Source organism: Empidonax traillii, unplaced genomic scaffold (genome assembly GCF_003031625.1).
Source record: "Empidonax traillii isolate 1590-97213 ecotype Southwest subspecies unplaced genomic scaffold, ASM303162v1 scaffold142:size1213974, whole genome shotgun sequence".
Classification (NCBI taxonomy): Eukaryota; Metazoa; Chordata; class Aves; order Passeriformes; family Tyrannidae; genus Empidonax; species Empidonax traillii.
The window spans coordinates 1,096,967-1,112,395 of record NW_020955335.1 but is presented as its reverse complement, the minus strand read 5'-3'; positions in this window follow the sequence as shown (position 1 = coordinate 1,112,395).

Sequence of the window (15,429 nt, the reverse complement as noted above, 5' to 3'; positions counted from 1 at the left end):
CTGCAAAGGTCAACAACCAGACACTTTGTTCAAGTATGGGAGGTTAAAAATAGGCTGTGCAAGTGTAGTTTATATAAATTGGTGATGTACAGTGGCCTTTGAAGGTGAGTGAAAAAGTGTATTTAATTTCTTAAAAATTTAATTGACCTGTACATGGGAAAAATATGAAATATGAACAACCCAGAAGCCATATGAAAGAAATTAAGTGGACCACTTTATAAGACTATTAGAATTTCTATTGATTTTTTGAATAATTGTGTCCTTGATTATTTTATCTCTCTTTCCACACGTTCATCCATCCCCTACAAATAAAATTTAATTATTTTTTAGACAGAACCTGAGCACATCCTCAAGGAAAATAGTATAACTAGTGATGGCACGACAATTCAACAGCTCCCTGCAGCAGTACACAGAATCCATCCAAAATTAGATTGTGTCCCAGCATGCTGCAAAACTACATTTTGCTGGCTCTCCTTATGTTATTAAACAAAGCCAAGTCAGACAAAGGATGAAATGAGGTTGGTTGGACTCCTGTTTCTCCCTTAAAGCCAGCACTCACACACTTACAGAGCCTCAGGACAAGCCTGCAGAATGTACAAGGGCAGTGATTCCCTGCTGATGGCTCGCTCCTTCAGGAGCACGGAGGGAGGAGAGCTCTGAATTCCTCCTCACTGAGGAAGAACTGAATTAAACTTGCAGAGGGAAAGCAGCTTGTGGAGGATCACTGGGTTGGAGCAACCAGGACACCCCGATATTGCAGGGCTTGTGTAATGCAGGTCACAGCACTGAGCTGAGGTTTGCCGCTGGCTGAAGACTCAGGCAGGTATCACAGCACCACTTGTGTCCAAATCTGATTCCCCAGTGGTAAAATCTACTTTATTTTGAGATGTTCTTCATGCCTCCTTTCAGTGGAAGAAGGGTTCTTTGGAAAGTACCATCAGTGTTAATACAACCAAACCCCACACCCAGCCATGACATTTCTGTAAAGGTTGCAGAAATACAAACAAGAGCTGGACTCAGCAGCTGCCTGTCATCTATGCCAGTCCTAGATGCCAGCACAGAAGACTGATTTAAAATTGCATGGTTTAAAATGTGCATCAAAAACCTGGATTTACACAGGCTGGATTTATCACTAATTTTATAAGTACATCTTGTCACATTTTCCAGGCAGCTTAACCTTTTGAAACTACCAGATATTACTGGCCCAAAACTATCCTTTACGTTTAGAAGGTTTTTAAATTCAAAATATCCTTGGTACTTCTGTTTCAAGTGAAGATTAAAAGCTATTAAAAAGGAGTTTCACGCTGAGCTAAACCCACCCCAGAATGATATTATAAATATGCAGTGACCACAGGGAATAAAAACAAAAAAAAGACCGTTCAGCAAAAAAGCTGCGTCCTTTTCAGGATCAAATGTGATCTTCAAGATCCAAGAGAAAATGATGAAAAAGATAAAAAAATTACACAGAAGGAGAACCTGAAGCAAAATTTATAAATATTCTTCAGTAATATGTAAGGGAACAGGGAAATAATCATCAGTTTATGGTTCTACATTGAGACACTCAAATTAATCTCACTGAGATGACCATACTCAAGGCTTGAGCAGAGATATCAAACTGCAATGAGATTGAGGAATTGATGTTACTGAGTCCAAAAGAAAAGTAAAGCTTGATGTTCTCAAATTCAACATGTCCCATAGTCTTATAAAGAAAGTCTGATAGCATGATTTATATAATAAATCTAATAAATTTAGTCTTGAAAAGATAAAATATACTGTGTATGTTTTAAAAGGTTGGATGGAGTAACTGGGGAACAACAATTTCATTAGTCTGACCTCAATGGTATGTGAGTCTTTAGAATATACTTTGAAATATTTTATATAATGGAGATAAATGGAAACAAAAATGATGATGATGGTCCTGTACATTGGCCAGAATAGCTTTTGTTTGTGCACTTTCTCAAGAGAGAAAATAGAAAGAAAATAAAATAGAGGGGGAAAAAAAGGAAAATTGGAATAAGGGTCTGCACTTACTTGTAGGCAAATGAGCACATACAAGGCAAACATGGAGCCATCATGTTTTCTGTAATATTCCATGTGCAGCTGTGAATGCTTTTACTAATTCCAGTTAATCTGCAGAGCTATGAAGTGAGGGAAGGGAGTGTTGGCCACAGTACTGGAGTCATCTCCTACTCCTCAAACACTGTAACCGCATCCTTCACATCCTCCTGGACTCTACCAGAGCTGAGCAGATGGAGCCTCGCTAAACTGCTCATTCAAACACAAATGCATGAGAAAGCAATAAACATTAAGGCTTTGACATGATACCGAAACAAAGGAACAGGAATGGTTTTACTAAATGTGCTTCTCACTTAAACCTTTCTGTGATGCTTCTAACAGAGTGAAGAGTTCGTGGTTCAGGACTAGCAGCATACAATTAAATCTGAGTAAATCTGCCTTACATTTAAAAACAATTAAATGAAAACTAAAGAGAAGACACTGCAATAGAACAGTCTGACTTTGCTTTCATGTGATGCATCAACTTCAAGCAGCTCTGCAGTTTGTTGAGTGTTTGTATCCTTGCAATTAAGGCAGAGCTCATCTCTGACATCCTGAACTAAGAGGGTGCCTTTTGGTTTGCTTTTAGGGTTTGTTTTTTTGTTTGTTTGTTTGTTTTTAAAGGCCTGACACTTTTCTCTTTCATACCTGCTCCAGCTGAAATTTGGAGGGTTTTTTTTTACCTTTTCCAGCAGTCAGAGCTATAGAGAACAGATAAAATGAGGAAGACACTAAGGTCTTTAAGTTCTTCTTGCTCAGCTTTCTAATATAAAGATTTTTCTGCTTTCATTTTTTTTTTTTTTAATTCACTGAAAGCTTAGGGTCAGTAGACAGTGTGCCATTTAAGTATCCCTTTTTCATGAAACCATTACAGAAACCATCCATGCCTTCAGGATAAACACACTGAGAGAAGATCTTCTTTTGTTCTCTTTTCCATGGCTGAAGTGAAATTGCTTGCACCCACTGGATTATAACTCCATTTTAAAGGGGTTTTCCTCATAAATGCAAAGTAGGGTTCAGAGTATATAGAAAGATAGATGGGGCAGAAAAGGATAAGGGATCCACAAGAAGAATAATGAATTTTCTCCCACTTTGTGGATCTCTTACTGTGGTTCTGACATGAACTTCCATCTGACAGAGTAATTTTGACTGCAAACTTTTTCATAGCAGCTCTTTTGAGTTTAAGAACATTACCACATAATTTGTGATCTTGTGCATTCCAGCCCCTTACAAATGGCCCTACTGTTTTGTCAGGATGCATTCCTGTCTCCTTTTATTAAATACCCTGAGGGCAATATTAGTTGCAACACAATTAGGCAAAGAAGAGAATGTGGAATGAAGTCTTAATTCTGAATTCCCTGACCAGTCCCGTGGTTCAAATAGAAATAAAGAGAATGGAAGAAATCCAAACAGGAGAAGGAGAACACAGTTTTCTGTGCTTATTCAAAGGATAATGATGTCCTAAGGGAGCCAATAAAAGAAAAGGAAATTGTGAGAAGGACACCTCCAGTACATCTAGTAAATCTTGTAGGAAAACACAACAACAAAAGTCAATAATAAGAAACTATTTGTGAGGATGCTAAATAAAGCCAACCAGGAACAAGACCTTTGAAATGCATATATTGTAAGCTGAATTCTAATACCTCAAAATAATTATTCATAATCCAGGTTGAAATTCAATAAGGATGTTTACCCAGTGCCTACCTCTTCTTTTGTACAACCTGACTTTATATAAATGATCAGGGAAAGAGACACATGGCAAACCTCTTCAGCATACTACAGTATTCTCTCAAAAGAATGTTTGCATTTACCCAAAAGATGCGTGCATGTTTAAGAAAAATAGTCCATGTCCTATTTTGTTCCATTTGCATGGATGGTTAGTCCTGTTAAAGCCTATTGATTTTTATATAAGAGGAACAGCAAAACAGAAGTGTGAGTTCAGAACACCAAAGTCACACTCTGCACCACTTCACAAATATACCAGCAAAGTCCAGGAGTATTCCAAAGTACTCCAAAATCAGCCTGGCTATTCTATGTAGCAGGCATAACAGTGTATTTTATATGTGCTACTCATTTAAAAAGGGCAATCAGATTTTCATGTAATTATTACAATTACCTGTTTCTACTGAAACTAAGCACAATTTAAAAAAAAAGAGTCTAAAAAGGTTTTGCATAAGTTTGGAAAGACTTGGGGGAAAAAGTCACTGAGTGAACTAGAATTATATTTGACAGAAGGCAGGAATGAATCTTCAGGTGTGCTATAAAAATATGGATTAAAAAAAAAAGTCCAATTCTTACACAAATAAAATTACTTGTATTCACTAACGACCACAATAAACCTCCAGAAGATGGGTTCCTAAATACTTATGCATTGCTTTGAACTCTGGAACTCTTTTAAGTGAATTCTTTTGAATGAAAACTGCACATTTCAGCAGTACTTATGTTTTCAGGTACTCCAAAACTCATCTGAAAGTTCAAAGAGATTCATACATTAAGTATTGGCATTTCAAGTGGCTGACTCCTAATCTTTCAAATGATATATCTTAAAAACTACAGAAGAAGTCTGTTTTCAGAATACTTAAGGTCTGGCCACGCACTGGAGTTTATCAATAGCAAAAAAGCTTGGCAAAGATAGAGGCTGTGGTTGAAGTTCATATCAATACAGCCCAAGGAAGACTTTCTGTCTCACTAAAAGCTTTTTTAAAGATTTAACTAGAAAAATGCTCATGTTATTGTAAGATGTCTCTGCACTGGACCCACATTCACCCTGAAAGAGTTTCCCACACATTGTCACAGTTATTAAACATGAATGCAAATAATGAGTATAAACAAAAAGTCCCTTTTCAGTACCACATTAAGCATGGTGTTTGCATTCCAGGAACTGATGAATGATGACAGTGGTAATTCTTGAATTATTTACTACCATTAAAATAACTCTTACTCTAAATACGCAAGTGTAAAGTACAGGAAAAGTTCAAGGAAAAAAACCTTCAATTCTTATTCTTTCATCATATTTTATAACTTAAAAACTAGCTATATCCAAGTCTTAGAACATTTAATAATTGGATTTCCACCTTCTATTTTTCCCTTGAGATGTGCTTTATTACGTGGGTGCACAGCTGAGTAAGGATGGTCTGACTGACCTCTCCCTTCTCTTAAAAGTCCAAGATGAATTTCCACTTACTATAAATGATCAAAGTTTTATGGACTAATGACAGTTTAAAATACTTTTTCCCCCCCACTTTTACTGCAGCCCTGTCATTAAGACTAACAATCTAAAGTAGCTAAGAGAATGAGTAAGCAAGATGATTTACACAGATGATAGTGCGGTGGTAAGAAGTGGGGAAAGATTCTTTGAAATTTTTTTTTGTAGCTGAAGCATTAAAAAGATTTACACCAAGGTCTTTAAGTGAAAAGAGAGCGCTGCCAAAGAGGTCTGGCAAGCTCTTCTATCAATAAAATACTCTGATCCATAAATTTAGTCAAGCCCTCAACTTAAAACCTGATTAGAAGTTAGAAGAATCTTGCTTTGTTACGAGGGACAGCCCACCAATCCAGTACCCAAAGGGATTGCTTATAGAAATCAGAAAGGATAGCAATACTTCTATAAAATCTTCACCACCATGGCATCTCCTATTCCTTTTTTTTTTTTTTTCAGGAGGCCGTGTACAAAAATTGAGGAAATATTTAGCACGAGAGAGCACAGATTATAATACAGAACGAAGTCATATTGAAATTATTTAGGTCTGGACACAGCAGTAAAACTTGTCTGTTTTTGTACCCGGTTGATCTCTACCATACAACAAGACTTAGGAAAAATCATGCCACAGTTTATAAGGTTTGGGATTTAACTTCTTTCATAGTGTGCTTCAGTTAGAGGTTAATTTAGAACCAGCCTCTACCATTTTTATTCATTAGAAATAGCCTCAGAAGGCACTAATCAGACCTAATCAGGCGTAGGGCAGGTTCAGAGTCAAAGCTTGGTTTTTATGACTGTACCAGTACATCATTTGGAATTTGAAAGCAACGGTATTTGACGCATTTCACAGCAAAATTTCAAGACAAACCACAGAAAGAACACAGGAGGTTTTCTGTTGCTCAGTACAGCAGAACATTATTATTTGTTGGGTGCTAAAAATGGTCTGAAGGTTGTAAAACATGAGTGTTTTGACAGCCCTTGCTTCCAGATCAGCTGTTCATGACATTTCCATCAGCTTGGATTGCAGCCCATCCTGATCTAGAAAACAGGTGCCATCCAATCTTGGACTTCACCCAAAATCAAAAGAGTAAGGATAGATACTCATATGTCCTCACCCTCACCCTGAAAGTCTGGAGAGAGTGACAAACTTTATATAGGGTACCCCAACAGTCTGAATCTAGTAGGAAGAAAATCAAGGGATCGAAGAGGAGGACAGGGAAAGGAGTCTGTTGGTTGCTTGGTCATTTTATGCCATATTAATTCATGCATCTCTGCTGCCTGAGGGCAGCAGGTTGCCACTATTTTGACACCTCTGAGCCAAATTCTTTAACCCCCAGACAGAAATACATCGAAAGAAATCCACTTGGATGGCAGCCCCTGCACACATCCTGTGCAATTTTACCCTGAAGCTGAATGAGGGCGCTGCCTTGGCTAATTGGTACATCATAATAGCCTTGAGTTTCTGTGTAAAAGTTTTATAAGAAGCTGAATATCATTCAGAAATGGTGCTCATCTAGCCCAACAAGGGTGGAAGAGAAAGACACCAAAAAAGGAGAAACCCTGCATAACCAACACCACTTTTTTCATGTCATTGCTGTGATTTGGCAGTCTATAGGCAGGTAGAAAAGTCAGGAAATTTAAACTCTGGTTACACAAAGTTTACAAACACTGCTGAAAGCATTTACAAACATATCCTTGGAAAGAGACAGATCCCACTCCTCCTTCCGCTCGACCTTTTCTCAACTGAACTTTGAGCACTTGAAGGTCTGCTTTCCAATTCAGTTTTTGCCCAGGTGTTGGGCTACATACTGGACAGCATCAACACCCAGCTGTAATGTAGTGTCACAAAATCCAAGTATTGGCATGGTAAAACAATTCATAGAGAGACAATACTGCATCAAAGGAAAGTCAACCTATGAGTCTTATTGCCAATCTTTTTATCTCCATCATGGAATATACTCCTCTGTCCAACCACAGATATTACCTGTTGCTGTCTAAAAGACATTTAGTGACTCTTGTGGTATTCTGAATGAGATCAGGGGAAAAAACCAAACAAACAAACAAAACAAAACACAACACTTAAGTTCACTAAAATTCTGACCAAAAAACCAAGGAAAAATTATAAGAGAACCTGTCCCAGCATTACAAGCATTCATTCAGAAAATACATTCACATGTGCATAAGGAAGCTCCAAAGATGGGCATGTCATAAATAAAAAAGAGACCAGAATGTGAACTTCAGAGTGACAAAGGTTTAACTGAACACAGGGATTTAAAGCTGTTTTAGGAAGGTGCTCGTTTCACATTCACCAATTTGGAGAGAGATACCTCTTCTGCAAATGCAACCACATCAGCTCTCCAATGGCAGATGGTAAGTGTGGTCATAAACAGAATGATTTTACTCTGTGGTCAAAATCCAAATATATAATCAAGTTTTCGGGATTTTTATATAGGTTCCTCTTTCACTGAAGGAAGATTTGCATGTATTTTTTCATTTGTATAAAAATATTTAGGAAAATTTAGCAGGAAACTATCATAGAATCACAGCATTTTCCACCCCTTAGCATCTTGTACAGCAGCCTGGGAAACCAAAACAGGTCACGCATTGAAAAAAAGTTTTTCAGAACAATTCATCAAAAGCACTGAAGAGTACTTGTTGCTTACATATCCTCCCCAGGTGATGTGTTGAGTGCACACATGCAAGCCCTCATCCCTTACAGACCTGGTCCCAAGAGACCGAGTGAGAGAGTTAAAAGTGGGTAGACACTTTACTCATCCGAGTATGAGAGGTTAGAAAGGTTGAGAGGGGATTACAAATGTCATTTTTGTATCCAATCTCTTTCACTCTAAGCACTGTTTACTGCACACGTTCACACAGCAGTGCCCTTTGGCTGCACAGTCACAGAACCATTTCAATCTCAAGTATCTTACGAGAGGGAAATGCTGCATATTGCCCTTGTTTTCAGTGTGTTTGGGAAAGGCATGAAACTTACTCATAAAGAAACAGTTTATTTTCCCACATATTTTTCCTCTCACTTGAAATTCAATTTTTGCATACTGCACATTGATTAGTTGCACAGTGTTGTGATTTGTAGCACTTCACAGAATCACGGAATATATTGAGTTGGAAGGGACCCGCAAGCCTAAACCACCACTTCTTTCAATCATTTTCACTGCAGATTTTTTATTCTGAATATATTATTTTTTTTTCTTCAACTTCCTCTTTCAATTACTGGATTTTCTTCTCCAGAGAACAAATTAAAGAAAAAGTTGAGGAATAAATATGGAAGTGTTTGTTGCAGAGTCCCGATGGGTGCCTGTTGTCAGTAGATGGCAGCATGTGGCCGCTCAGCTCACAACGGGCTCTGCCAAAATGCTTACAGGGGAAAAAAGCTTTCAGCCAGAAGCAGTTGGGTCTTAGTAAACTCACATCTCCATGTGTTTTTTCACAGCAAAATACTGTAGTCATGTCTCTTAGAAATCCTTCAGGGGCTGAGTCGAACAGTGAAGTTTTCCTTGATTCTTCGTTTGGTTCTGATTCTGTGTTTTTGTTGTAGGTTTGTTTGTTTTTAAACGAGCTTTACACAGAAATTAAAAGATTTCTGTAAAGCGGAGATAATCTGGACAAAGTCTCTTGGTACAGACACTCAGAAAGGTTTGTAAATTTGGAATTCCAGCCCTGCATCTGCAGTTCAGGACATCAGTTCTAGCAATAAAAACAGCTCTTCTAGCCCTGGCTCCACACAATTCTTGACTACACAAGATATTTTCCTGCTATCAAACAATACACACACACATACATAATGTTTGCTCTTTTTCCTACCTGTATAAAAGGCAGCAGCTGTGTATCTAGGAGTACACACCTAACAAATTTAAAATAAAGAATTCCAAAATTTTACTGCTCTCTTGAGTCATTTTCAGATGATAATTTAAATGGAAACAAAACCCAAGTAGGTACCAGGTACAGATTTCAGTCATTCCAAATTCCTAATTCTCTACGTTTTCCAGTACAAAATGGCCTTGAGATAACAAGCACTGTTGTTTCCACTTGCAATCTGCAGTCTGCTCCTATGAGTAAGCAATTATATAAAATGCTGTGGGCAACGTAACAAAAGTGTATTTTTGTATGTAAGGTTTATTTCAATTCATGTGATGTGGTTCCTTCAGGTTAGGAAATTTAGTGTGCATTTATAATAGAGTTTTCTCAGTGGATAGGAAACCTTCTCTCTCCTACCCCTGTTAATGGAGCCTGGATATATCCTTTTCACTTTCTGACAATATAGAAGCTTAAAAGTGTATTTCATTGATAATTTTATAAAAGTGACAAGAATTGACAGCCAGCTCCTGCATCCCCTGTGTTGTGTTGATGCTACAGCCAGAATGACCAGGCCATTTCAAAATAAATGTTAAAGAAACAAGAATCTAATCTGCATTTCTTGTGTGTTTTTCTTACCTGACATGTTCTCATCAGCCTTCTTCTGTCCCCCAGAAGCAGCTAAAATTCCACATTTTCCACGTTGCATATAGCAGCTGCTTCAGCACTGTAGTGAAAGAAAACCCTTCTGTCAAACAGTAACACATTGCTTTTATATTACAACATATCAAACAATCGATCTTAATGAAACAAGGCCTCAGGAGGGCCTTCTAACACGTGAAAGGACACAGAACTTCATGAAGCAGCAAATCCATTCGGCTTGAGCTTGTAAGGGTGGTTCAAATAGCTCCCATGCCACGGGTGGGATAGCTGGAACGTGGAACACTGATGGAAGCACTGGCTGTGAAACCTCTGCTCCTCATGGGCCCACGTGCCAAAACATCCTTCAAGCATCTGAGGTCTGGGCACCCAATCAGAGCCTCTCCCTATCCATCTCCTGCTGCCCCAGGAGTCTCAGTGCCTGTCAGGAGGAGCATGTGCTCCCCAAAACTTCACCTAGCAGCTCCCTGAGTTATTTAGTTCCCAAAAGTCCGTCTGTCAAGGAGCAGTTGAAACCAGCTGGAGAGCATCATTAGGCAATTATTGCTGTAGACTAACTCAGAATGTCCAAATTTCAATTTGCCTTTGAAATTCGGTGTGTTTTGAGGTGCAACAGGTGAGCTGCATAGAGGGATGTAAAAATCCTTTGTACAGCTAAGCAATATTAATGGAGTAAAATGATGATGGGATTTAAAGACCCCCAAAGTAATGGCAGTAATATGACAACAATTATAGTAAAGAATGGCAGTAAAAGATCTGTATCAACCTGATATTGTAAACACAGGGAGACAGATTTTCAACTACGCCACTGCTTCTAAGGCTGCACTAATAGTCCTACTTGAAACTTTTGCTTTGCAGTTTCAAAGGACACCTTGTATTCAGCATAACAATTGCTAATGCAGTTCTTTATCTCTCTGATGAATACTCTTCTCATCCTCTGACTTCTATTTTATTGCCTCTTTTTCCTTATTACCTTAACATTAATCCCTATTTCTACCCTGACCTCTCTTTCCCACTTTTCCCCCCCTATTTCTTCAGGTCTTAATAAATTTGATGTATCATAACACTGGGGGGGGAAGGGAAGAATCTTCTCTGAAGTAGCATTTAATAAAGATAAGGTTAAAAGAGGGGCAACAGGATCTAATGTCATTGTATATTTAAATGCTGCTAATAGTGCATGAGCAGGCATGCCAGAACTCACCAGCTGTCCCTAAAAGTACAAGCCAGCTTTCTGCCTCCTCACATTATAGCCCAGTTTAACCTCTGCTGTAACATATCTCAGCACAAAAAGGTTATAAAATCAACTTCACTAGAACCAGAGGTCTAATTTATCTGCTTTCAGAAATATGATGTTCAGTAGAGTTGGAAATTCAAAGATTACACTCAGTGTTACAGATAAATAACACAGCTGAAATTTAATAGTATTATAGTATTGTTTGAAACAGGGGGTTAGAGCTTGCATAGCAGGAGAAGATTGTTCACAGATATCTGTATGTATATGAGATACATATCTGTAGATATATTTTTATATATGTATATATATATAAAATCCAATAGATATATAAATAATATTTTCTATGTGGACCAATTATGATACCACAGAAATTAAGCAGAATTTGGCATAAATCTGAGTCGTGCATGGGAAATAGTTTTGGATATAGAAATATGCAAGAAATTAAGCCACAATTAGCAGAGGCAAGAAGCTAACTGTACTGCCTCTAGCTAAGAGAACAGCCATTGAGTTGCAGGTAATAATATCTGATCTAGACAGTTTTAGATGTTTAGGTTAATTGGCACCTAAATGTAATTATAAAACAACACGTCAAAATTCATGAGGAGCCGCATTCTCACTCCCTGACCTCACTATTAAGAAGCAAAAATAGGGCCTACAAATTAGAAAGAGAACTAATTTCTAGATAAGTGTGTGAATACAAAGGATCTGGATAGTTAATTTTGGCTATGTTCATTTGAATTTGCGTCTTCTAATATTTTCAATAGGCTTTTCCAGGGTACTACATGTTGTATATTTCCTAACATTGCCTGCATTAGGCAGCCCTCGTCCTTATGCAAATTCTTGTACTTAGAAAACTTATTCACTTAACTGCTTATAAAACAACTTCTCAGTTCACACACTGACAGAAGAGTTTCTAATAAATTTTCAGTTCCCATTCTCTCCATAGGTGCATCAATGCTTTGGAAATGAAGCCAAGTCACAGAAATCAGGCCTAGACTGAAGAGGCAGTGCAGCTGCAGAAGCCAGTTGTGATGCACGACTTGAAGCTCTGGCTGGTGAAACCACACATGAGTTTCAAAAGCCTAAGCACAAAAGATCTGAAAATCATTTGCAATAACTTGGCCTCATCCTGAAGAAGGAGTGGGAATGAGAAAGGAGAAAGAAAGATGAGGGCAAGAGATCAGCTGAGGGTCTAAGCCATGCTTGGATAAACCAAGGGCGTGATTTGATGCGGTTTCCTCTGCAGTCAAATTGTTGGGGACAGAATGGTCCCACTCTGAGTCACTTTAGGCAGCTTCTAATAGGCACAAAGAGATTCTGGAAGTGGGTGATACACCATATAAAAGCACAAACCAATTCATCATTGTCTAATACACAGAAATGATTGCTGGCATTAATGAGCTCCTAATTCAATGGCTGAGAAGTTCACTGCTCCAGAGATGTCATCCAACCAACATTTGCTGAACAGGTAAATCATATGAGGCAGCTTTCCTCAGTTTGTCCTTGGGACAGGTTGATCCTTGCTGCTGCAGACTTGTCATCCTCAGCCTCCTTGCTTTCTCCTTAGCACTGTATATACCTTTCCGTATTTGTTTTTCCTTTAGAATCCTTGAGCTGCCAGCTGTGCCCATCTCACCAACCCTATCTGCAGCTTCACCTTCTTGCTTTGCAGGGCTCTGTTCCGTGCAGGATTTTACAGCTCCTGCTATCAGGTCTGCAGGTTGCTCAAAAGTCTGAGCCGAGGCTGCACAAACATCGCTGTGTTCATGCTGGGCCCTGGATCACAAGCAGCTCAATCACCGGGATGAGGTTACAGGTACAACAGGCTGCTCTGGAAAACTATTGACATTCTCTTACCACCTCTTTTATTGTCAGGTCATGTTGCTGTGAGGGAGCAGAGAGCAGCAACACACACTTAATAAAATAAAAACCTCTTTGCATCTCATTCAGCTCTGACACAGCAGTGATAGCAGGAGAGGATTCGCTGTTTGGGAGCACTGAGCACACAAAGGCAGGCAGAAGCACATAACAGACCTCTTCATTTACACTGAGAAGTTAAGCAACAATAAACCTACTTATGCCTGCAGATGGTTCAGTGCCTATAATGTTTGGTTTGGGTTTTAATGCAGAAATATCAAAAGCTGTTAATGGCAATGCTGAGTGACCTCCTGCCTACAGTCAGTGATTTTCTTTTAATACTGAACACACACTACAGAGCGACTGATCATATTTTGAGACTCATTAAGCAGTCACAAGTGGAAGGAAAAGAGGCACCAGCTAACTATCTCTGCCCTGATGAGCAAGAGCAGGATAAAGCACTGCCAGCACTCCTGCACACTCTGGGAATGCATCAGCAAGGGAAGGTTGGCGTGTGTAACCAGCAACATGTGCCAGATGTGACACTGCAGGAAAAACACAGGAAGAAGCAAAAAGGCATAATGGATATAACAGCCCTACATGTGGCAGTCTGTCTCTCCTGTGAGATGAAGAAATTTCCATGTCTTACCAGATAATCACATTTAACTGCATGAAACCACTGCTTTATTCAGCTGAACAGCAAAATAAGTGTTTGCCACCTTTTCTTGGTTGGAAGGCCCTTAAAATTTTCCAACACCATAAATGTAAACCACCTTTTAAATAGCATGTTTTCCCCGGTTAAACTTATTGATCCCTGAAAAGAAATGCATCAAACACAGGACAACAGGTCAGCAGTCACTGAACTGGACCTTTGGCATGAGCAGGAATCTGCGCTTGGACCATTTCCATTCACGCATACATAGAGCTGCTAAAAGAAGCTTGCAAAAAAAAGTAGTAAAGCATTTCCAAATCCTCTCCAACTGCTGTGAAGAGAAGGAAAAATGACAGATAGAGCTAGGCATAAGCCACTTCAATATAACTTTCTTTTTTCCTCTTTATAATGTCCCAGCATCTTTCCACTGCTTGCAGTAAGGTTTCTCTTGCCAAACCCATTCTGTTAAGCACTAGTATCGATTGACTTCATCCTGAATACTGGTTGTTCTAGAAAACTAACCATGGTAAGTGTTTCTAGAAAATTGCCACAAATGCTGTAAGCTTATGGAAGTTGCAATTACTGCACAAGAATTCCTGGTAACTTAAAAGCTTTCAGAAATGACTTTGAGGGATATGTGTCAGATTCCACCTGCCTAAACTTATGTCCATTGTTGCTTTGGACTGACTGGGGCATCACTACTGATGAAAAAGCACAGAGCATTATGTGTTTATACCAATGTTTTTGACTCCTAAAATGGATTTTGAACCCTCTATTGAAGATTTCTATTTGCTTCACTGAACTATTTGCAATCTGGCTACAATGTGCCTTATGTGATATGAGAATAAGGAGGGAATTGCACTATTGCATGAAATCCCAAGCTGTCTTTTATGAATTATTTAGTCTCATAAAGCATATTTCCCTTGATTCATTACTTTATTCACGATATTTGCTGTTTGAAAAGTTACAGTAGTACTTGTCTTCACTAATCATCAGAAGAAGGCCACTAGGGTGTTAATTTTGGTAACACTTTTGAAGAATGCCTTTTGGTTTGAGAAACCTAACTTCTCTCATGCACCTGGGCATTTTCTCGTCTTCTTCCCCCACCGATTCCACTCTCAAAAGAAAAGAAAAATTAATCTGTCAAATCTTTCTTTCTCTAACTCTGAAACTTTTAAAGATGGCAGAGGCTTTTCAACTTATCTTACAACCATAAAAAATTGACAGAAGTCTGTAAGAAAAACGAGAGCATGATAGATTTGTCAAAGACTCAGTGGATAAAAATGAATGCAAGAAGACGTATAAATACCTCTTTCTGCTGCAAGCAAAAGAAAAACCTCTCCAGAGTCACCAGCAGGAATATGCCGTTCCTCATCTTCCAGTCAGGCCAAGTTTACAGCTTTGTCTCCCTGTTGGCAGAGGGATAATGTCTCCTATTCAGTCTAGCAGTATCAGGCCTGATGATACTGGTGATACCCAATTTTGGACTCCTGTACCTTCAAGGCCAGTGGAGGCAAATTGCTACCACAGTTTCCAGAGCCAGGGAAACCTCTAATTTCTGTTCTGGTTCTCTCAAGGGTAATGAAACATTCACCATTGTATTTCAATTTTCATGCAGGTATCTATCCCCTGAGCTGGATGGTAGAGTAAAATCTGAGGTCAGCACAGAACAAACTGCAGTGTGACCTTACACAGGAATTGGTAATAGGTCACTCATAAATCATTGCTGCTCTCTTTAGATCACACAAGTGGTCTCACCACACCATTTTTAGACAGCTTGCCCTTATTAAGAGGGGTTTTTCAGAGCAAAAGGCAAAGTTAAATAGCGTTGACTGGAGTATGTGACAAAATTAATTGCAAACCCATGGCCCTACCCCAAGCTTCTGGTCCAACAAAACAAAACAAAACAAAACAAAAAAAAAAAAAAAAAAAAAAAAAAAAAAAAAAAAAAAAAAAAAA